This window comes from Cyprinus carpio, chromosome B19, assembly GCF_018340385.1.
Source record: "Cyprinus carpio isolate SPL01 chromosome B19, ASM1834038v1, whole genome shotgun sequence".
Taxonomy (NCBI): Eukaryota; Metazoa; Chordata; class Actinopteri; order Cypriniformes; family Cyprinidae; genus Cyprinus; species Cyprinus carpio.
Genome location: NC_056615.1, coordinates 11008762 through 11016716, shown reverse-complemented (window position 1 = coordinate 11016716; position 7955 = coordinate 11008762). Strand labels below are relative to the sequence as shown.

General features: G+C 36.6%; 1 long non-coding RNA gene across 1 annotated transcript; it reads right to left on the bottom strand.

Moving 5' to 3' along the window:
* Positions 1–2164: 2164 nt before the first annotated feature.
* LOC109073907 lies at positions 2165–5151 on the bottom strand. The gene is made up of 5 exons (XR_006157366.1): positions 4794–5151; positions 4242–4269; positions 3856–4005; positions 3256–3348; positions 2165–2368 (listed from the first exon to the last, which is right to left on the bottom strand). It is a non-coding gene; the product is annotated as an uncharacterized LOC109073907 (long non-coding RNA).
* Positions 5152–7955: the final 2804 nt, after the last annotated feature.

Here is a 7955-nt window from a genome sequence, read left to right as displayed (position 1 = left end):
CTTTTTTTTTGGGGGGGGGGGGGGGTTAATGACAAATTATAGCTCAGATCATGAGTATTGTTTAAGAAAAATGTGCTATAACAGAACTTTGCTAAGATCGATAGATGGACAATGATAGATATAATGATGGATGTATGGACAAATTAGATATACTGACGAATGACAAACTGGATGAGAAGTGAAAATTTGATTTGTCCAAAAACATTTGTGTAGCTATATATATATATATATATATATATATATATGTGTGTGTGTGTGTGTGTGTGTGTGTGTGTGTGTGTGTGTGTGTGTGTGTGTGTGTGTGTGTGTGTGTGTGTGTGTGTGTGTGTGTCTGTGTCTGTGAAGCAAAATTCTTTCATACTCAAAATGTGAGAGCCACCAAGTCGTATTTTATGCAAGTAACAGCTCAATTTTATTGGTTGGCCAAAAAATAAACCAAAAAATACATTGTATAGATGCAATGCAAATGTTTGTGTTGATCTGAACAGACGCATTAACAACCATTCATTCAAATTAAAATATATTTCACACTGAATATTTGTCATATACTTGGTGTGAACAGGCATTTCACTGAAGGAGAAACCCAAGCCAGATCTAGAGTCCAGAATATCACAGACCCTGTGTCCAAACATGCTTACTTCCTTTCTATATAGTAAGCGAAAAACAGTATGTGATGCGAGCAGTATGTCAGAAAATGATGACCCACTACTTCCAGCAAGATTTCAGCGTCTGATGGACACTTTACTATCCCCTGAGGCCACGGGAAAGGATTTGTGATGCTGATGCTGGTGGATGTAGAAGGTGCAAAATGTATTACCTATGAGACAGCATATGCTTTTGGATGCAGCTTTTTCAGACTTGAGCTAGTAAGCATCTGATTAGCAGCCATCTAGCAACCACCCACAACACTCCAGCACAGCAACAGTGAGTTTTCCACTTCACTGAAAACCCTAATAAGTTGACTGAACTAAATTGATTGAGTAAACTCGTTGCCTCAATTTAATTGAGTAATGGAGCATACCAAAACTTACATATTTAAGTTTATTTAACTTGGCGGTTTTGTAGACTTTACTTAAATCGCTCAGTTCACCAAACTTGGTGCTTATTTAATGTACTTAAACGATTATGTTCACTTAAATTGGTATTCATTTCAGGTTTACTTATATATTTAAGTACACCTGACTGCACACATTGTGCACACCAATCTGAAGTAAAACAATGAACAGCATATTTAATCTTTGACTTTTTATTGACAAAATGTCACAATATTAATGAAAATACAGTAAACCCTATACTGTAATGGAAATGGGTCACAGCCACACTGTATAGGTGGTAACAAAATTAACTAGTGTAGTACAACAGTAATCAATAGTACAACACTATGCAATATATACTTTACTCAAGTATCACAATTATGTTAATGTAAACATAATTAGATTTGACAGTTTAAGCTTTGTGCAAACATAGTGAACTAAAATAAAACATACTCAACACTGTCTTTCACCAACGTTTCACAGTATTACAGTACAAACTGTAGTGGAAATATTACTGGGTCATAACCACACTGTAAAGGTGGTAACAACAGTAAAAATGTTCAACATTAACTAGTGCACTTACATCAATTGTACAACTCTGTGCACTTAATTACACTTTTTATACCTCACAATTGTTATTGTCCTGAACATGTAGGCTAAACATAAGAACTACGGTCTTACTACAGTTCACCATTTAAGCTTTCTGCAAACACCTCAAACTAAACTAATACATACTGAACATGTCTTTGGAGGTCTTTGGCCCAAATGTCACAATATTACAGTACAAACTATACTGTAATGGAAATATTACCGGGTCGCAACCACACCACAGAGGTGTAACAATGGTAACAATATCCCAAATTAAATACTGCACATCAATTGTAGAACTCTGTGCATTTAACTATTTAAACATACTTTTTATTCTTCATAAATGGATAATGGAGTAAATCGATGGGGAAAAACCCAAAACAGAGGGTGGTGTTAAAGTGTCACAGTGACGTTTCTTAAGCAAAGAGCTGGTTTGCTAGAGACTGCACTCTAGGCTTGAGAGCATTCTGTCCCATTGTCATTAGTACATGCTGGATGAAATCAAACGAGTTGGCAAGTGATTTTGTGTAATTCAGGATTGTGTAATTCAGGTCTAGTGCATAAATCAGACCGAAGAGAAGACCGATTGCCTGTGGGAGGTCCTGCATTTTGTCCATCACCACTTGGCCTTCAAGAATTATTCCAATTGAAGAAGTCAAATGCAAGGAGTTGGGGGGCTGAAGATCAGTGTCCTCGAATAAGATCCCCACTGGCACATCAAGGATAGTGTTGCGATGATCAGACACCTAGTGAAAAAACATGTATAAATATAGTATTGTGATCAGGAATCAAAGGTTTATCATCAAGTATATAAAAAAAAAAAAAAAAAAAAAAATCACTAACCCTAATCCAACATTATATTGACATTTATACATTTGAATTTATGTAAATGTAGATGCTTCCTGCAAAGAATTTGGTATACACTTCTTAAAGTGTGCATTATAAATTACGTTTATTATTTTGAAGACTTGTACAAAAAAAGTTGGCTACATTTGTATATTAAAGGAATACTTCACCCAAAAATAAAAATGTACTCACACTCAGGCCTTTTAATGAGTTTGTTAAAGGCCTTCTGAATTGACTCAATGGGTTTTGGTAAGAAAAATATTCATATTTAAAACTTTTTAAAGTAAAATATCCAGCTTCCAGTGGACCATATTCAACTTACAGAAAAAGCACAAGTGATGTGCTGTATGATGCACCTTAAAGGCACAATATGTAATTTTCCACCGCTAGAATTTTAGTTGAGGCTGAAATTATTAATTTAGTTGAGGCTGAAAGCTGTCGAAGAGAAAAGAGGCCGCTGAACGAACGTGACACACAGCTTGAAAGCAGCGGAGCTTTTAACATGCCACATTTAAAAAAGTTAAATGTAAAACTTATATTTTTCTTACACAAACACATGGATTCACATTGCCTTTATTAACCCCCTGGAGCCATGTGGAGCAGTTTTATGAGGGATGGATGGACTTTTCTGAGCTTCAAAATCTCATCCCTATTTCACTCTCATTATAAAGCTTGGAAGAGCCAGGATACATTTTATTATAACTCTGATTGGATGGCTTGAGGGTCAGTAAACCACGGGGTAATACATTTTGGGTGAACTATCCCTTTTAAGAACAGATGTACTTACTAGACATGACTTGAAGAAAGAAGAGTCTTCATCTCCGAGCATGATAGGCAGTCCTCGAAGAACAAGGGTTCAGACCTCAGTTGGCTGGTCTGACTTTAGAGGAAAACATGAAATTCTATTAATGCCAATCTACTTTAAGCATTGTTATGATAATATTTGATTTAAATTAAGATTGTCTATCATACATAAAAGATTACTGATATGAAATATAAATTAAATAAATGACATAATTTTAAAAGGGTAGTTAAAAAGGATGATAGAAAATTATGTTATCATTTACTAAAGTTGTTCCAAATCTTTATTCATTTCTTTGCTCAGCTGAACACAGGAAGATATTTTGAAGAATGTTTATAGCCAAGCAGTTTTGGGACAACATTGACATGTACATACTAAAAAGAAACACTGAGGAAGTCAATGGTGCCCCAAAATTGTTCGGTTACAAACATTCCTTTAAAATATCTTCCATTCTGTTTCACTAGAACAAAGAAATTCATACAACTTGGACAACTTGCGGGTGAGTAAATGGTGACAGAATTTCCATTTTTGGGTGAACTATACAGTACCTTTAAGTTATGTTAAATAAGACAAATAATTACGGACCTCTATTTGCTGTAAAACCTTCAACAAGTGCTGACCAGGAGTCCCCCTTCTGGTTTTAAAAAGGTCCATGAACCGTGAACTGTGTCTGTCCAGGTTTTCATAGAATCCCTGCTATAGATTTTTGTCCGTAATTCTGTTGAACATGCAAACCTGGGGGGAGACAAGGCCAGGAGACATAATCACATATGCTTTTACACAGAAATTCTTTACAGGCTAAGAAATAATTAGAAAATAATGAAGAGGCTAAGAAATAATGCTGCTTTTTCATGTTTAAGGAATGGACCACAAAAAAAAAAATATTTTCATTTACTCATGCTCAAATTGTTGTAAAACCACATGATTTTAATTTAATTTACTTTTCTTGCGGAGTCAAAAATGTAACTTACATTTCCACATCTTCTTATCTCACATCACCTGTAACAGAAAAAGTTGAAAATATTAAGTTTAACAAAGTCAGTGCAAAAACAGAGAAAATTATATTAAAATTAAGATGGTAATCTTACAATGTTATCCAAAATAAACCTAAACATGCAAATAAAGGTCTCTGGCTCTAAAAAATGACTATCGGATAGATATGGCTGTTAAATAAGTAACGTAAATCACTTGGTAGCTAATTAACTGGTGACCAGTGTGAAGATGGCCTGTAATTTCACCATCTATGAAACATCACGTTAGCCTAATTCGTCTCAGCTATAGTAGCAATGTTATTATAACACACAATTAACCTGCAATTTGATTTGTATTACAAATCAAATAAAAATCATTTGATATCTCCGTTATCATACCATCGTAAATCCATATCGTTACGTTACTTGATGGCTATGCAAAGTTTGTCCGGGAAATATTGTAATTATGGCTGCGTTTAGTTTGTTTAAATTAACATATTTCACAAATAGAAATCACACAAAATAACTTTAAATCTACACAATTTTACTTACCCAACATAGTACACGAAGAAAAACTTCCGTCTTGAAATGTTGTGTCAGCAACCAAACAGACGAAGTCAAAAGGACGAATTTTGTAATCCACCAATCAGTGGTTTTGTTCTCTTGTTGTTAGGCAGAATTCCTTGCATGACCAATCACATTAAAGAAAGAACAGAGTGACGTTGAGTTTCTCCAAAGGATTAATCATGATTTTGAGCTCACAACACTTGAAATCTTAAGTTGATGCATTTTGAAGGTAAATAAGTTAAATTAACTCATATTTTTAAGTGACAGGGCCAAAATGCAAAATTTTAAGTAATGTTTAGTCAACATTACTTGATTGTTTAAGTAAAGACAACATTAGGGTTTACAGTGTTACATTCTGTACAGAAATCTTATTCAATCTACAGTTTAAGCATCTGTTCTTGTAGTGGCACATGGCTACGTTGCTAATAGAGTGTCGGTTGTAGGTGTGGTCTCATATGGAGATAAGCATGCTTTGGCAAGACTTCAGTGTGAAATTGTAGCCCCCCTAAGGCTGCTGTGGAGACCACAGGGACACAGACCCTTACCAAAACAGTAGGGGCGCCAGCAACCTGAGCAATTAGCACACCACTGCTGTCTGTATGAACTTCCTCGCACCCATCTGACAGGCGTGAATGTTCCGGAGCCCCGGTGCTGGGCCTCATCGATTGCCTCTTTGAAAAGGTCGGTGTCTTGGCAAGACACCGGCACCCCCTGCACACACTCTTCACAGCCCACTCGCCTACTGCAGAGACAGCCGACCAATCTATTGTGGCAGGAAACACCAGCCGTCCTGTCAGAGAAAGACAGGATGCCCTGTAGCAGCGATACCTAAACATTGGGTTTAGTGCACATGCAAATGTCTCAGCAGTATCTCCCCTGGAATTTGAGGAATTCTTGACATTTTTCAAAAGAGAGAATATGTAATCTATGCTATCCGACAACAAAGAGATTGTACTCCTGATGGAAAAATAGATGAGGGTTTTACAGTGATGCCACCATGCCTGTCAGAAGTGGATCTCTTCAAATCTTTTAGGTGGCTGTCATGTGCAAGTTATGAGTGACACATGAATTCTTTGTAAAACAGCTTTCAAAGCACTTGCGCTTCAGTCTCCCACCACAAAATAAAAACTGTCAGAGGATACTCCTCTTTCTTTGCCTGACACATCACAAATATCTTTTATCTCCTGTGTCTTGTTTGCTGCAAGCAACTGTCTCCCTTACAAAATACCTCTAAAGACATTAACTGTGTCAATGGAGGTAAAGATAGATGGATGGATGGATGGATGGATGGATGGATGGATGGGAAAATTAGACAGATTTAATGATGGATGGATGGATGGATGGATGGATGGATGGATGGATGGATGGATGGATGGATGGATGGATGGATGGATGGGAAAATTAGACAGATTTAATGATGGATGGATGGATGGATGGATGGAAAAAGTTCATATAATGATGGATGGATGGATGGTGCATATAATAATGGATGGATGGGAAAATTAGATATAATGACAGATGTATGGATGGATGTATGGATGGATGGATGGATGGATGGGAAAATAAGATATAATGACAGATGTATGGATGGATGTATGGATGGATGGATGGATGGATGGGAAAATTAGATATAATGACAGATGGACGGATGGATGGATGGATGGATGGATGGATGGATGGATGGGAAAATTAGATATGATGGATGGATGGGAAAATTAGGTATGACTGATGGATGGATGGATGGATGGGAAAATTAGATATGATGGATGGATGGGAAAATTAGATATGATGACTGATGGATGGATGGATGAGAAAATTAGATATGATGACAGATGGATGGATAGAAAAAAATTATATAGATATGAGGATGGATGGATGGGAAAATTAGACAGAAATAATGATGGATGGATGAGAACATTAGACAATGATGGACGAATGAATGGATGGATGGATGGATGGATTGCCTGACACATCACAAATATCTTTTATCTTCCGTGTCACGTTTGCTTCAAGCAACTGTCTCCCTTACAAGGTGTGTCAATGGAGATAAAGATGGATGGATGGATGGATGGATGGATGGGAAAATTAGATTTAATGACTGATGTATACATCGATAGAAAAATTGCATATTATGATGGATGGATGGATGGATAGATAGGAAAATTAGATTTAATGATGGATGGATAGATGGATGAAAAAATTGCGTATAATAATGGATGGATGGATGGATGGGAAAATTAGATATAATGACAGATGGATGGATGGATGGATGGATGGATGGATGGATGGATGGATGGATGGATGGACGGATAGGAAAATTAGATTTAATGATAGATAGATAGATAGATAGATAGATAGATAGATAGATAGATAGATAGATAGATAGATAGATAGATAGATAGATAGATAGATAGATAGATAGATAGATAGATAGATAGATAGATGACTGTATTGAACAGACATGAGCTGTTTCAAATGTGTCGACTGGATTTTTTCCCCTTCCAGAATGAAACATTCTTGACAGGAAATGCCATGAACATTCGTTTTGGAATGGCAAGATGAGCAGATTCCATACTTTGCCAGGCAAGTGTGATATGTGTTCTGACTCTGCTCATCACCCTGTCATCATGGACAGATTCTCCTCTTCTCAGACTCATCCTAAATAGGAAACTGTAATATTGTTTACACTGCAAGTAATTGCCTCCGAGTAATTTTACATTTTGATGCAGCATCACAATACATAAAGTGGTGGTGGAAATGTATTGGTTTTGATGCAACCTTGTAACTTGATTAAGGGTTTCATTCAGAAATCTAAACGGCCTATTCTGAAGTGTCCTTTATGCATATCATTATTATATAATTATTATTATATAAATACAAGGAACAATTCACCCCCCCCCCCCCTTCACAGCCACTGTCCCTCATTGTCATTGTATTGTAAAAATCAGCAAAAATTCTTCTGAAAATCTAAATTGCAACAAATGCAGCATAGTTTTAATGAAATCATTGCCAGCATCTTGACATGCACTCCTGCAGCCACCTGAGGACCATGTCCAGGTTCTCCTCTCCACTGCTCTGCCTCAGAGTTGAGAAGGCACCGAGCTGAGGGTCCCTTTTTAGAAGCTGCAGCTTCTTCTTCTTCATATG